Below are 16,649 nucleotides of genomic sequence, written 5' to 3'. Positions count from 1 at the left end.
AAAAAAAAAAAAAAAAAAAAAAAAAAAGATTAACTGTTCATGATAATACAGAACAACTGGAACTCTCATATGTTGATAGTAGGAATACACGTTAGTCCAGTCACTTTAGAAAACTGTTTGACAGTATCCACTAATGCTAAACATAGATCCCTATGACCCAGCAATTCCATTCCTAGGTATATATCCAACAGAAATGAGTGTTGTGTCTACCAAAAGACAAGTACATGTTCCTAACAACTTTATTTATAATAGCCCCAAACTGGAACCCAAATATTCATCAGCAGTAGAGCAGGTAAATACTGGTAATAAATTCACAAAATGGAATACTTCACAGCTACAGAAAGAACTAGTATATGTAAAACATGGAGAATTCTCATATATTCTGAGGGAAAGATTACACAACATTTAAAAACAGGCAAAACTACCCTATGCCATCAAGGTCAGAAGAGTACTAAAAGGGTCATGAGACAGCCTTCTAGGGAGCTAGAAATTTTCCTTATTTTGATCTGGGTGATGATGACATGCATATGTAGAAGATGACTTCTACAGATGACTTCTGCATATGTAGAAGATGAACTTCTACATATGCAGAAGTTCATTAAGCTATACTATACACTTAAAATTTGTGTGCTTTACTATATGATTATTTCAATTTTAAAAAATATTTTAGGCCGGGCGCGGTGGCTCAAGCCTGTAATCCCAGCACTTTGGGAGGCCAAGTCGGGCGGATCACGAGGTCAGGAGATCGAGACCATTCTGGATAACACGGTGAAACCCCGTCTCTACTAAAATAAAAACTAGCCGGGCGACGAGGCGGGCGCCTGTAGTCCCAGCTACTCGGGAGGCTGAGGCAGGAGAATGGCGTGAACCCGGGAGGCGGAGCTTGCAGTGAGCTGATATCAGGCCACTGCACTCCAGCCTGGGCGACACAGCGAGACTCCGCCTCAAAAAAATAAATAAATAAAATAAAATATTTTAAAACATACTTGTGACTGATCACTTATAAAATCAATCCCTATTCACAAGTGTCTCCCTCACCATAATGGCTCATGAACCATGAGTGAGACTACAGATTTTGCAAAAATTCCAAGATTTCCAAAGTTTATAAAAATGATGGCAAACAATGTAGGATCTAGGATTTAATTTTACTCCACTTACAAGTTAGTCTGTTACTGTCTTCTGGATGTTGCCAAAGGACATGAGGCTCCTGGGTTAGAGACTCAGTTACTCAGGGGACAGCAAGCAGCATAAGTATCAACATATTTGAGGTTTTGTTTGTCCCCAAGACCCATGGGGATAAAGTGATGTCTTGTATAGTTTTGCCTGTTTGTAAATGTTGTACAGAAGGAATAACATGTAATCTTTCCTTCAGTATTATAAGATTCTCCATGTTTTCTATGTATTAGTTTGTGCTTTTTTGTAGTCTTGATGCATGAATGAGGAACACTGAGCTTGGAGAATCTACCACTTTTATAGTAATCAGTTAAGCAAGACATTCTTTGTTGGGGGGTGGGTAAGAAAAGTTTGACTATCAAAGAATTAACAGAGGTCCTTGAAAAAATGTATATACATTTTTATATTTTTGCAAAAAAAAACAACTTAAAGCTAATGCCACAAATGTCAAATTAAAGACTGCCATATCATGATACCGAATTATTTTGTGGGAAAAATTGTTTATCCATTCACACTTGATCCATTATTTGTTCATTATAACAATTTGTGCATGTTTACAGTTACTATAAGCTAACATTTTCCTAGAATTTTAGTTTCATTCTTCAAGATAAAATCAGACCTTTTACTCACCATTTAGTATAAAATGGTGGTCTACAATTTTCAGTGGTTTCATTTTAAATGAAATTCTCTATAGAAGGCATAAAATATGGGCTGCATTGTTACTGACTAAAGAAACAGAGGGGCATGAATGATCTTAAAAGGCTACTTACAGAGGCAGATGTCTGGACATTTTACTTTCTTAGAATATAGCAACAGGTACTTCAATAATTTCAACAGCTTCCTTTCTAAAACAAAATCAATTGCTTAAGCAAAGGAATCATAATATTCCTTTGATAATGGTAATAATAATAATAAACCACTAACATTTATTGAGCACTCACTATGCCAAGTACTGTTAAGGACTTTACATTTAGAAACCAAAAATCATTAAATTTCAAAACAGCCATATAAAGTAAATTCCATTATTCTCATTTTACAGATGAGAAAACAGGCAAACGGAAATTAAATGCAACTTGCTTAATTATACAGATAGCAAGAAACAGAGCTGAGAATTGAACCCTGGCAGTCCAGCTGCAAAATCTATATTCCTAACCACTGTACACACTGCCTCCTAAAAAGAAAGCCGCCTGCCAAGGAATTTTCTTCCCTTAAAGGTCTCTAATTGTTCTCCATATTCCCTTGACTTCTCCAAAACATTCAAATTGTTAAATATTATCATAAGATTGTACAGTTTAAGGGATCAAGAATAATCCAGCTTAATTTGCGCATTTTCAAACTTATTTTTATACCACTTAATGTATGTCATCAACCTATCAACTTTAACCCAACCTTTTCAGGTTTGTGCTAGGTCAATCAGCAGGAATGAAAGGTTTATCTATATGCTTACTACCACTGCATAAAAATATATATATATTTTATGGTGGTCTTACTCCAAAGCCTTTCTAATTATCATTAGGACATTTTTAGCACACTTATCACTAGAACACAATGATCTCAGAAATGATGAGACAATGTATCACTTTTTAAAAAATGTTTTTCCTTAAAAAATATTTTTCCTAAGTATACTCACCAATAATCATACCATTAACATATGGTATGCTTATATTTGTTTCCTCTGCATATATATAGTCTTGCCCACAACTGCCCATAACAGGATATACCATGATACTACTTGGTATTCTGCATTTTCCATTTAACACCACAAGCATTTGCCCTTCCCTCACCCCAATATATAGATTTTTTTTAAATGCCTTTAATGGTGCTATCATATTTCACTCATCTATTTTCTTAATATTTAACACCTAGGTTTCTGAAGGAACTAAACCACCTATAGTAAAAGTAAAATTGCTAAACTGAGATTAAAACTTCTTTATAGTACCCATATAATGGATGCGTTTTGTCCTATAGTCTTTTCTGCAGACTATACCATATTCAAAATAACACCTTGGTCCACAATTTGAAATAAAACAATCAGACAGCTTGGGTTACAGCAATAGATTTACTTTAGTATCCTCACATAAGTACTCAGTTATGAAAAAATTTCTCATTATGTATACAAAAAATAAAATACGTTCTGATTTGCATATATTAGCACATGCTACACAAGCCACAAGTGAAGCTGCAATACCTCTGAAAATTTTATGAGTCTCTTTCCTGAAAAGTTGATTTAATTTTCATGCCCCTTTGCCTTTCACTAAATAAAACAAATTTAGAAACACTGAGAACATCCATCTTCAATTTAAATCAGCTATGTGTCTAACACCCCATTTCTACATCATCTCTACACTTACTCCAATAATAGAGAAAAACCCCAAAAGACTGTATTTAGCAACTACAGTCTTTACACATTACAGATTACTGGACAGCTAAATTTTGGTCCTCTATACTCCTTTTCTAAATGCTTTCAGAGTCTACTGAGGCACAAATATACATAATAACCAGTGCTAAACTTAAGCTCCCTCTTATTATAGCCTTATTTATACAACACATATTTACTGAGTGCCTATAAAAGGCAAGGCACTAAGCTAGATAATAAACAGTTGAAATATAAATCAGATCCAGACTAACTCTAAATAGTTACAAATTAATAGAACAACTGAAATGTGCCCATATCTATCTATGATACACAGTGCAGAATGCAGTTGACCTAAAGATGTAAAGGCTGCTAAAAGGAAGTCAGCATATGACCTTCTGGGGAGAAGGATGAAGGGAGACAATTTTATCTTAAGCATAAAAACTTCTATGTCTTTCACAAAGTAATATTTTATTTACCAGGATAAGGAGCTATAGCACCTGATTTGAAGCCTAATAAACTTGGGTTCAAATTCTGGATCTAGCACTTACACCCAAAATATCCATTTCTTCCTATTTTGTATCATGAATACCACAGCCCTAAAAGGTTCCGAGAATTAAGTGAGAAACACTTAACTCAGTACACAGTGCATACTCAATAAAGGGCAACTGTAGTTATTATTGTTGTAATAATCATGAACATTGTCACTATCAGGCTGAGGACTTTAAATAAATGATTGGACTCCTTTATTTCAACAAACATACAGTCATGTACTTTAAGAGTCTGCATTATTTTATGAACCCTGAAGGAAGAAAAAGCTGCAAATTAAACAGCTTAATGCTCTCTTTTTTTTTTTTTAGGGGGAGTCTTGCTCTGTCCCCCAGGCTGGAGTGCTGTGGCGCGATCTCGGCTCACTGCAAGCTCCGCCTCCCGGGTTCATGCCATTCTCCTGCCTCAGCCTCCCGAGTATAGCTGGGACTACCGGCCCCTGCCACCACGACCGGCTAATTTTTTGTATTTTTAGTAGAGATGGGGGTTTCACCGTGTTAGCCAGGATGGTCTCAATCTCCTGACCTCGTGATCCGCCCACCTCGGCCTCCCAAAGTGCCGGGATTACAAGCGTGAGCCACGCGCCCAGCCAATGCTTTCTTATCACTTAAAATTTTTCTTCACAGTATCATCCTTCTGCCATCAACAATGTAAGTATGAAGAATGTTCTGACATTGCTCCAGGACCGTCTTTCAAGCCACTGACAACCATCCTGCAAATTTTGATACTGGTGCCTGTTTGGTGTTCTTAGAGCACGTAAATGAAGATGTGAAAACAACAACTAAGAAAATATTTTAAGTGGCAATTACTCAACATAAGTTAAAACAATGTCCACACTGAGACTGAAATGACAGCAACAGAAACAGCAAGTCAGAGCTATGCCTGTACAATGACAACTAGATCAAAACTGCCACCTGGCCAAAAGCAATACTCAGACGCCATTAACTGTATGACAGTTACTGTTATGGTATGAGGTGAAAAACAAAAGTACATCTTAGAAGAAATACAATAGCTTTTTCTTTTTTCCTCTCTCAAAGTCCTTTCTGATGTTCCCCATCACTTGCCACCAGTATCTGTCATTCAACCCCCTTCCTTTGTTCTCATTCTTTTAACTCTTTTTTTTTCTTTTCTCTTTCTGTATTTCTCATAGCTTCTCCTATATTCCTCAGTGTTGCTTTTGGAGAAACTTGACAAATTACCTAAAGAAAATGAACTTTCCTTCTGTCTCAAAAAGAACCTAATTAGCATATAATACATGACTTGTATCCTTGGCACTTTCAGGTGCTCCAGGGCTTGCTTACTTCTGAGTTCTCTAGTAAGTCAAGGGAAGATGCATTTGACAGTCCACATAGGTGAAATAATGCCCTAGACAATCTGGCTTTTGAGCAGATTCTATTTGCACCTCTGTAATCCTCATCTTCAGTCACCTAACATACCTATCCTAAAGTACACCAGTGGGAATAATATATATTAATATATACCAATATAGTAAGATATATTAATATATATCTAAAGATATAGAGGTAATATATTTAGTTACTAAGAAAACCAAAAAGTCAATAGGCCTCAAAGAACTTAAATCATCAAGCTATTTTCTTTTGCAATAAACCTCCATAGAAACCTATTAGTAAACCAGTTGTTTATAAATGTTAGTCTTATTTCAATAACATAATCAGGAAGAGAAGACAAATTCTGCTTTCTCTTTTTTGCTCTTACTAGGGCCGTATTAAACCAAACTTTCAGAATGTTAAGTGTCAAACAGCCTTTTCTTTAAAAGCCAAGCCTTGTTACAATAATTCAGAATGGGCTAACCATGAGCATCATAAAAGAAAAACACAAACTAAACTGAACAGTGTCCATGAAACCTTTCAGGGAAATTTCTACTTCTAGCTGGAAAGCCAGAGAATCCCCCAAAATCTAAATCTAAAATCCCATTAGGAAACCCACAGGACAATTTGTGTTAGGCGAGACAGTCAATTTTCATCAAAACTGCCGTATGAATGAATGGAATTAAATCTGAGTGATCAAACACTTTCAGACTCAGATAATGAATCCATTATCTGCTATTATCTTGGCCTTTCATAGTATACCTCTGGTTTATGAGGTATTTAGAGTACATACATGGAACAGAAAGAACAGTATAACTGGAAAGTGGAAGAAGAGAAAAGCTCAAGGAAAAAAGGAATAAATACGTAGATTTTGAGGATCATATGAATTGGAGAGATGAACTCTGATATTAGACAGAGGAGATATTTGATTTACTCAAAATTTATTGGGTGCCCACTAGTGTATGTCAGGAATACTCTATGCTAGGAACTCAGGCTTAAAAGACACTACCCGTAATCTCTGTAAGATCTTAGAGAGTAATAGAAAAAAGAACAGGTGCTATAAAGAATTTCATATGCCATTTAACCTATCACTTAGTTTTATCCTAGATTTATTTCCATATGATAGCCAACAGAAATAGGGCATTAAAATTGAGTTTAAAAAAATGTACACCAAGCACAGAGAGCCAATAATTGAACAGACAGGAATGTATGCTACTTCTTACACTAGGAACTGGAGGGACTTAACAGCTATGAACACATTATCTGCTATTATCTTGGCCTTTCATAGTATACCTTTGGTTTATGAAGACTTGACTTGATAATACCCTTTTATTGATGTATTTTGTCATTTCTTAGAGAAATGACCTCAAAGCTAGAAAGAAAACCAAGGTAATAATATTTAGAAATTCCTGTGTATGTGAGGTTCCCTGATTCTTCTGAAAAACTGCAATCGCTGATTGAACAACACAGAATGTCACTAGTAAATCAAAAGAGATGCAGTGGTACCTCAGCCATAAATGAAAACCTTATAAAATTATGGTATCTCATGAATTATAAATGAACCTATCACATTACAAAACACACACACACCTCACCCCTCTTTCAGCTCAAGCATCCCTTCTTCGGGGAAGTCTTCCCCAACCACCCTGGCAAGAAGTCCCCCTCTTATATGCTTACTGCATCACACACTCCTACTTTGTAGCACTTACCACACCTATGTTTTTACATTTACCTTTCCAGTCTGTCCCCACAAGAATGTAAATTCCACAAGAAGAGCTGTATCTGTTTTCACTCATCATTGTAAGCCTAGTGATACATATGCTCAATAAATATTTGTCTAATGAAAGAAAGGGGATGTGATATTAGCTCTGGTGGTGGGGTTAGGTGTACTTTTCACTTTCTGCTTCATCCAATTCTACATTTTTAAAAGTAAACCTATTTCTTGTAGAGTCAGAGGAAAAACAGGTTTCAAAACTAAAGTGCAGCTATACCTCAGCCATATTATGAACCCTTACTAAAGAGAGGATTCACATTATCATGAGTCATTCATGCTTCAAAACAATTCGCTCTAATATACTTGGGGTTATACAAATTTGGAGGTTGAAACTAAGAAAAATCAAATCAGAAACTAGGTACAAATACTTCCGTAACTATAGGACTCTAGGTAAATCAACAGAAATACAGAAATGATTATCATAAAGTACACCTACTTCTTTAAGTACATGTGCATTAACTGACTCAGCAGCTATAATAGCCATGAATCATTAAACACTTATTGAGCACCTACTATCTAGCAGACACTGTAGGACATGCGGGGCTTTATCAGGACCGGGCAGGGGTGAAGGAATAAATAAATGAGAAGGCCTTTTTCTAAGTCCCATACAAAGGTACTATGTGAGTGAACAGTGGGAATAGCAAAAATGCAAACAGGAAAGAATCTCCCTTCACAGAATAACGTAGCACGACAGATATCAAACTATATCCCTATATGTAAGCACAATGAGATACACTCAAGTTATTACAGAAACACAGAGAGACAAAGGAAGGGCATGTAATCCAGATATCTAGCACTTTTCACAGTGTGTCCTCTTACTACAAATGAGTTGTTGCTCCTCAAAACAATGAAATAAAACTCCAGAAGCATTATTCCCGCTCCCAATAAATATTAGTAAGAATTCATTCTTCAAAAGCATTTATCTTCCTATACTGGAATGTCTTTTGAACCTCAGATATTACAAATGCCATTTTCTGCTTATACCACTTTTCTTAATCCCTGGCCACTAATATTTAGCTCTATCATTATTTAAGTCTCAGCTTTAGGTCTCATCCCAGATACCTTCCCTGATCACCCTGTAATCCTATATAAAGTAGATTTTCCCTAATCTCTAATCCAATACTATGTTCATTTTATCACAGTATTAACTGATTCACAATAATTTGTTCATTTACTTTATTTCTGTCTCTCACACTAGAATATAATCTTTAAAAAACAGTACCGCATACATTACAATAACTTGTTAAATTCATTCAAGTCATTCATCCAAAAGAGTATTTATTAAGGTAGCATTTTAGGAGCTGGGAATATAGAAGTTAATAAAAGGGACCAAAACACTTGTCCTCGTTTAGCTTATATTCCAGCAGGAGGAGGCCAACAAGATATAGTAAACGGTATGTTTGTTAGGTGAAAAGTGCTATAGAGAAAAATTAAAACAGGGGAAGGTGGGCAAGAAGTCCTGGAGGAAAGGTATAATTTTAAACAGGGTGGCTGGGCTGGGTCACACCAAGAAAGTGCCAACTGAGTTGAAATTTTAAGGATATAAAAGAGTGAGCCAACAGGCATGTATCTGGGGGAAAACCATTACAGGTAAAGGCAACAGGCAATGCAAAGATCCTAAGGTAAGAGCATGTCTGGTATACTTAAGGAGTTAGAAGACCAGTATAGCCTGAGAATACAGTGTACAAGGGGGAAAAGGTAAGGAGTGGGGTCAAAGAGGTACCAGAGAGCCAGAATGGCCATGCTGGATATAAAGGCTTTAGCTTTTACAGTAGTCTAACGAAATTGAGGACTCAGTGGAGAGCTCTGAGAACAGACATGATAGTTCTCAACTTACATTATTAAAGAATTATCCTGGGCCGAGGTGGGCAGATTACCTGAGGTCAGGAGTTCAAGACCAGCCTGGCCAACATGGTGAAACTCCATCTCTACGAAAATACAAAAATTAGCCAGGTGTGGTGGTATATGCCTGTAATCGCAGCTACTTGGGAGGCTGAGGAAGGAGAATTGCTTGAGCCCAGAGGAGGCAGAGGTTGCACTGAGCCACTGCACTCTAGTCTGGCTGATAGAGTGAGACTTTGTCTCAAAAAATAAATAAATAAATAACAGTTATCCTGGGCCAGGTGTGGTGGCTCACGCCTGTAATCCCAGTACTTTGGAAGGCCGAGGCAGGAAGCTCACTTGAGCTCAGGGGTTTGAGCCTAGCCTGGGCAACATAGTAAAACTCCGTCTCTACAAAAAAAAAAAAAATTAAAATACATTTAAAAATTAGTCAGGTGCCGTGGCACATGCCTGTGATCCCAGCTACTTGGGAGGCTGAGGTGGGAGGATCATTTGAGCCCAGGAGGTCAAGGTAGCAGTGAGCCAAGATCGCGCCACTGCACTGCAGCCTGGGTGACAGTGCAAGACTCTGTCTCAAAATAAATAAACAAATCCTGGCTGGTATGCTGAGAATAAGCAGGAGGAAGGATGGACAGCAATGATAAAAGCAGAGAGACCAGTTCAGAGATGCAGTAATCTAGGGGAGGAGGGAAAGATGACGATGGCTTAGACCAGGGTGACAGCAGTGGGGTGGTAAGCAGCAGACATATGAAAGACAGTAAGCTTCCTGATGAAGGAGATCATGGGGTGTGTGAGAACAAAGGAGTTAACAATGATTCCAAGGTATCAGTCTGGACAATTGGAAGAATGGGGTTTGACATCAACTGATTTGGAAAATGCAGATAAGAAAGCTAAAGGAAGATTCAGGGTTAAGTTTTATACACATTAACCATACAATAAAATGTTGGTAAGCTTCACAAGGCTTCTATTTCAAATGAATTCATGTTAAATCAATAACCCAAAAGTCCCGTTCTTACCTCAGGTCATGGAAGTACTACATCCTGACCAACTTTCGTAATAAACGCCCACACAAACTGACTTCAATACCTTCCCCGAGACACACATACATCCAGACACACATACAGACATAAAGACACACACACACACACACACACAGAGCTCATATCCAGATTTCTAAAGTAAATTCACAGAAACAACTCCTTCACTTTCTGCTCCAAGATCTCTATAACTGCTTCAATCTGAAATAAAAAGGCAAGCAAACCAATTCCCCAAATTTTCCTCAACACTATTGGCCAAAACAAAATCTCCTGAGCACATCATCCCATGAAAATAAATGCCCATATGGGTCGCAACCCATCGCATTCTAATTCAAACCTGTATAAAAGAATCGGACATGGGTTTTTAAATAAACAAATTCCTTAGAACCAGCCCTCAAAATTCAGATTCACTAGGCTTGGCAGAGGGCCTTATCGCCCACATTTTTAACAAGAATCTCGGACCACGCAGCAGGCTTGAGAACCAAGGTGCTCAAGATCCCCTGCAATGGAAGAAAGACACCTGCATACATACAACCTAAGGGTAACTTTTGGGGCAGGGGGGATGTGGGGTAAAGCTTTAAAAATCTCTTACCCTTGTGGTTCTAATTATCAATAGTATTCACCAAGTGTCAGCAAGTAGACAACCACCACCATCGCTGTCAAACCATCCCTAGATCCAGGTATACAACTGTTACAAAACTTGTAAGCCACATTCACAACTGCACGCAGAGAGGAAAAGGAAACCAAAAGCATGTCTGCTCACAGCTCTTCTAGATTCAGAAATCCTATTCTTTACAGGAACATCTACAAGAAAGAGAGGATACAATTACACGGGCGCCAAAATTATTTTCACAGAGAAACATTTAAATCACCACTTTCCTCAACTGTGGCTCCCGATTTCCAAAGACATCAGAAGTTCTCATAGCCGATTTCAAAGCCCTTCAGGAGCTGAACTCATGATTCCCAGTACTTGTCACTGCATAATCTTCTTGCCTATTCTCTCTGTGCCCACAGAATTCTCTACTTTATTATCTCCCACAGCCAGACTTTTGTTTCCCAGTTTTTAATCATTCTTTAAGCTTCACCTGCTCCCCTAAGTCCCCTTATTAAACAGACCCTGATCTAAATGTATCACTCACCCTCACAGAGCCTGCAAGATTTCCTACATTGCTACCAGATGTGTTTGAGTATGCTTGTACAGGCGTGTAGGCACAGGAACAGACACAGAGCTGGTCAATCTTTGTAGTGATTTCCTTTAAATTATAAAACCATCAAGTGCAGATACCAAATCATGACTGTAAAATGTGTCTCTGGAGCACAAAGAGCTAACCTGTGTACACGACATATATTACAGTGCATTATGAAGATGTTCTCCAGATAGTTCATGTGCACCCAGAGTTCAAGTTCCCTGCTTGAAGAAAAGGGAATAAACATGGCTCTGGCTACCTTTTCAGCTCTAGTGTCACCATTCACTTAACTTACACTTTCAACTCCAAAGAATAAGAAATGGTCAATGAGTAGACAAGTGGGCAGAAGATGTGACTAAGAAGAATAGAAGAAGACTGGCTTTTAAATATTTTTTCAGAACTCCCTCTTCCTGGGAACACACAAACCAGAATAACTAGATCTCAAGTTATACAGCCTACCAGATAGGATCCTAGGCAGATCCTAACACATCATGAAAACAAAACTGAACAAAACAAAACTTGCCTTGAAAACACCAGCCATATTCTGAGATCATAGTTAAATTTGAAAAATGTAAGACTCCTCCCAAGACTCCAGTTGCTATGATCAGAGAAAAGGTGGGAATGGGACACTAGTTTTTAAACATTATTTTCAGTATAACAAAACAACATATATGGATATCGAAAGAAAAAAACCCTGCTAAAATCTTAACAGGTCAAGTCATTTTCAAACTTTATTATAGAGTACCAGCCTATAAATTACATATATGCTATAGGAAGAGATGAGGGGGGATCCCAAAAAATTCAAGAGCAAAACCTATTTACAAAATGTATGTTAATAACTAGCTTCCAAAAGTGAATTACAATTATAGTATTGCACATACAGAACTGACTTAATAAAGAACTCTTTCTGCAAAATATCATCTCAACCAAGTTAGGATACAGTAAAAGGAGAAAGAAAAGTCACTGAAAACACCACTCTACTAGAATTGAACCAAAAACTTCCCCACCTAGCTGCCCAAGGCAAAAAAAAAAAAAAAAAAAAAAATCAAAAGTAAATAAAGAGCCCAGTCAGGCACAGTGGCTCACATCTGTAATCCCAGCACTTTGGGAGGCCATGGAGGGCAGATCACTTGAGGTCAGAAGTTCGAGACCAGCCAGGCCAACATGGTGAAACCCCATCTCTACTAAAAATATAAAAAATTAGCTGGATGTGGTGGTGGGTGCCCATAATCCCAGCTACTCCGGAGGCTGAGGCAGGAGAATCGCTTGAACCCGGGAGGCAGGATTGCAGTGAGTCAAGACCACATTACTGAATCCCAGCCTGGGCTACAGAGAGAGACACTCTCACATAAATAGCCCAGAACTAGCTGATAATTTATGAAAAACCTAAGAACTCTGTAATTACCCCATCTTTCCAAGTTGGAAAACAACAAAGGCTGTTAGAATATGAAGGTGGCCTATGAGATTAGTCTTAACAACAATCTAGTTTTTAACAATTCTTCCAAAAGAGTTCTAAATCTTGACCTCCCATTTAGTAAACGTACTTCTCAGATTCAGAGTTCTGGTTAGAGGTAAATAGTGTATGACAACACCAATGAACTGCAAATTCCGATGACTATTATTCTATCAACTTCAGAAGTGGAAAAAACAAAGTATGTCAGGAGTTCAAGACCAGCCTGGCCAACATGGTGAAACCCAGTCTCTACTAAAAATACAAAAATTAGCCGTGAGTGGTGGCGGGCACCTGTAATCCCAGCTACTTGGGAGGCTGAGGCAGGAAAATTGCTCCAACCCAGAAGGCAGAGGTTGTAGTGAGCCAAGATCGCGCCCCTGGACTCCAGCCTGGGTGACAGAGCAAGACTCCGTCGGGCAGGGGGAAGACACGGGTCAGCTTCCAGGGGTCCTTCATCATCTGTTTTGATGGGAAAGCACCCTATATTGCACCCCAGCTTCCTTGGGCCCTACCTTCCCAGGTATTCTTTTCTCTAGAATATCCAGACTGGTAGAAATAAGAATCATTCCTCAGACTACTGGTATCCCTTATAAAAGGGAATCTTACTCAATGACTTTGACCTTATGAGTAGACTGGCAAACCATAGCATATAAGCTGCTTGTAACACCTGAAGAAATAAACTATTTGCCTTCTTCTTTGTGTTTAGTGTACACAGAGAGAGACAGATACAAGGAACATAGACCCTCTAGAAATAAAAATAGAGAAGACTGATAAACCAAGAGAATAGACACCTATATCATCAAGTGTACTCAAGTCAGCTCTGAAATTCACCCAGATGTGTGGCTCATTGCCTAGACCAACATATACATCTGGTAATAATAAACACTGATATGTCATAAACAAAAAGTTTCCTTAACTCTACAAAGTACTAGTAATATTAAAATTTACAAATACAAAGAATATATATGAAACAGATTTTTTTAGATGGTATTTCAATTTAAGTTACTGTATTAAGAAATAAAAAACTGGTATTTTACTGCCTAGTTTTCAAAACACTAAAATCTTTAATTTGACCAAGTTACAAATCTGTTTTCAGTAGAGGGAGAAAACACACTGCCTCCGTTCAATGCAAAGGACAAAAAAGATCATCATTGCAAATCATAATGTTTGGGTTCATGATGAAAACAGGAAACAGACAGGCTGCCCAGGTATAATTATGGTTGTAGTCTAATGTGCCTTCAGGTTCAGCCAAGAATTAAAACCCAGTGAAGAGGGTAAGCAGAATTTACTTGCCTCTACTTTGCTACAGAATGCAACTTTTAATAATACTCCCAGCAACATGTTACATAACCAACAGTAAACAACAATCTGATTCAAACCTCATTAGTAACAACATTCTGCCACTGTCTCCCACTGAAATTAATAGCTGACTTTGCCAGAGGGGAAAGAAATGCAACACATTATCAATCTACCCATTTCTGTGGCGCCTACCACAGTGAACCAGACACGCAGATAATACTACCAGATCTGTACAGAACCTACGAAAATATTTTATTCTTTTTTTTCCAGTTTGCTGCTCTCTTCCTCCTTTTAACTAGACCATATCATGTGGATGCCTTTAAAACCTGAGAGAAAAGTCAGTTGAGAAGGTTAATCTAACTTTTCTTGCTTATTTCAGCTATGATCTGAAAGGAATGCACAAAATGATGAATGAGGTATTTTTAACAAAGGTACATGGGTAAATTAACAGCAGCAATGTAAAAAAGACTGAGGGAGCAGCAATGTGGAGAGGGAAGGAAAGGAAGATGTATAAGAACAATCATACAAATAATCATCAAAATTAAACTTTATAAATCTAAACACAATATCTACAACCTTTATGAAGATTAAGTTTTGTTAAATTGTCTCTTCTAAGTTTTGTATTTTTACAATTTTCACCGTAGAGAAAAAAATATTAATAGTTACCAAAGGAATAAAAGTTTAAAATAATTTGTTACACATCTGCAGATAGCTCCTTATGGAATTTGGAACACTAATTTCATAACGATATTTGGATCAATAAATGTGAAACTGTCACACTGAGTGTAGGTACTGCTTTCCCCACAACGGACACTACTGCATTGGCATCTAGCAGAAATTGTAAGTTATTTGGAATGTTACTAAACCTACTGGTACTAAGGTTTTCAAACTTTTGTCTTTCAAATTAAAATTAAAAACTAATTCACTCTGCTGCTAGATAAGAAGAACTCTTTTGGTAGTGCTAGGCAACAGGCATGATGTGACAAACCTAGACATCAAAACTTTTCCACAGAAAGATAAGGTAAACAAGATATACTTAGCACCACACCCATTTAAATGCACAAGCAGCCAAAATTGCTTCGTCCCCCCGCAACACCACCCCCAAAAGCTCCAGTTGGTCAGGAAACATTGTCTTTACAATCAAGATAAAGATCTGGCTCAGGGTGTTCAGCCATTCCTCACCTACAGGCTAGCCTAAGCTCCATTCTCCAATGCCATCACCACCAGAATCGGAACATTCTGTTAGGAAGCCGTCAAACGTCCAAATACCCCGACTATCCTCGCCCGAGTTCTGCAACCAAAAAATCTGTTTTGGCTACTGAGCATGCTCAGACTTAAGAAGGGCGCGCCACATGGGAGTTTTCAAAGCTTAGGCTCCAAACTCCACGTAGTAACAGCGGCTGAAAGGGGGAGAGGGGAAAAGGGGAGGGGAAGAGACTGGAATATTAATTTAAGCCCTGATATTAAAGTATAGGAACCGGCCAGCGACTGAATATGATGACGGCAAAAAGACGCTGCTTTGGCATTCTCTTTGCAGCACAGAGTTTACATGAAGTAGAAGAAATCCTTGCAGTGGTGCAAACTGACATGGCAAGTGGCGGAAACCAGGTCTAACCACCAGCTGATTGCAGTAGCCGGTCACAACTGCCCAGAGTGTAATTCCCACCGATAAGCGCGGATCCTTATCTTTGAAACACAAAGCGACGGCAGCACGGATTTATCGAGCCATTGGACAACTTTGCAGTGCAGCAGCCCAGGCTGCCCGGCCGAGAACCGCAGTCCTATCAGGGGTGTGTATCGAGGGTGGTACATCAGACGAGTTAGGAAAGCAAACCGCTCCCCAGGACAGAGCGGGGTCAGGGGGTCCCCTCCAGGGCGTCCCAGACGCCTCCCTCCAAAGTCTGGGCGGTAACGGCGGGGCTGGGACAAGGGCCAGCCCCGGCCCCGCCTCAGGACGCCCCAGCCAGGCGGCGAGGCCTCCGCAGCCGCTGGGCCGCACCGTGTCCGCCAGGCGGGACCCCGGCAGGCCAGGACTCGGCCTACCTCCCGCCCGACAGGCCCCGGATCGTTTCAGTTCCGTCCGCAGCCGAACGCCCCCGCCTCCGCCCGAGTCCGCCGGGGAAGAGCCCGCAGCCCCTGGTTCCGCTCGCCCGCGCGTGCCGGGGACCCTCACTCACTCACGGGCCGGCTGGGCGCGCTCTCCCAACGCCGTCGCTGCGCTTCTCCTCACTGCAACTTTATTAGCAGCTCGGGCGCGGGACACGCGCACGGCGCCCGCCTGCCCAGGACCCGGATGAGGGAGGGAGGGAAAGGGAGCCCGGGAGGACGCCCGTTGGGGTCGGCGCATGCGCGCCAGAGGACTACTGACCGCTGCGGGACCGAGGGAGGGGTGTCTTGCCCGGGTGGCTGAAAGAATCCTGCGCGCCTGGCTCCGCGCCGGCCAACGCCGACTTCCGATCAGCTGGAAGCCTTCGCGTTGATGGCCAGGCCTGGGAATGGGAGTCAGATAGCTCCCACCACCACCACAGTAGCCGCTAGTAGCTTCCACTAACCAAATCAGCATACATTGTAATAAATTAAGTAATTGTCCTTGATACAGACAACTGGAGATTTTCTGTCATATACAAAGTGTAAACAAAAACATCTTCAGATAC

General features: G+C 39.6%; 1 protein-coding gene across 7 annotated transcripts in view; it reads right to left on the bottom strand.

Annotated features, from left to right (window-relative positions):
• Positions 1-16,312, bottom strand: part of SMAD5 (SMAD family member 5) — a 56,830-nt gene extending 40,518 nt beyond the window's left edge. The window contains exons 1-2 of one of the 7 annotated variants that reach the window (XM_017854183.1): positions 16,173-16,312; positions 10,649-10,860 (exon numbers count right to left, since the gene is read on the bottom strand). The gene's annotated coding sequence lies outside the window, so the exon portion shown is untranslated. The other 6 variants (XM_017854188.1, XM_017854185.1, XM_017854186.1 and 3 more) reach the window with 6 other exon arrangements.
• Between the last annotated feature and the right edge of the window lie 337 nt (positions 16,313-16,649).

This window comes from Rhinopithecus bieti, unplaced genomic scaffold, assembly GCF_001698545.2.
Source record: "Rhinopithecus bieti isolate Rb0 unplaced genomic scaffold, ASM169854v2 scaffold_38728, whole genome shotgun sequence".
In the NCBI taxonomy this organism is placed as follows: Eukaryota; Metazoa; Chordata; class Mammalia; order Primates; family Cercopithecidae; genus Rhinopithecus; species Rhinopithecus bieti.
Note: the sequence above shows the minus strand (reverse complement) of the source record. Positions and strands in the feature narration are given on the sequence as shown.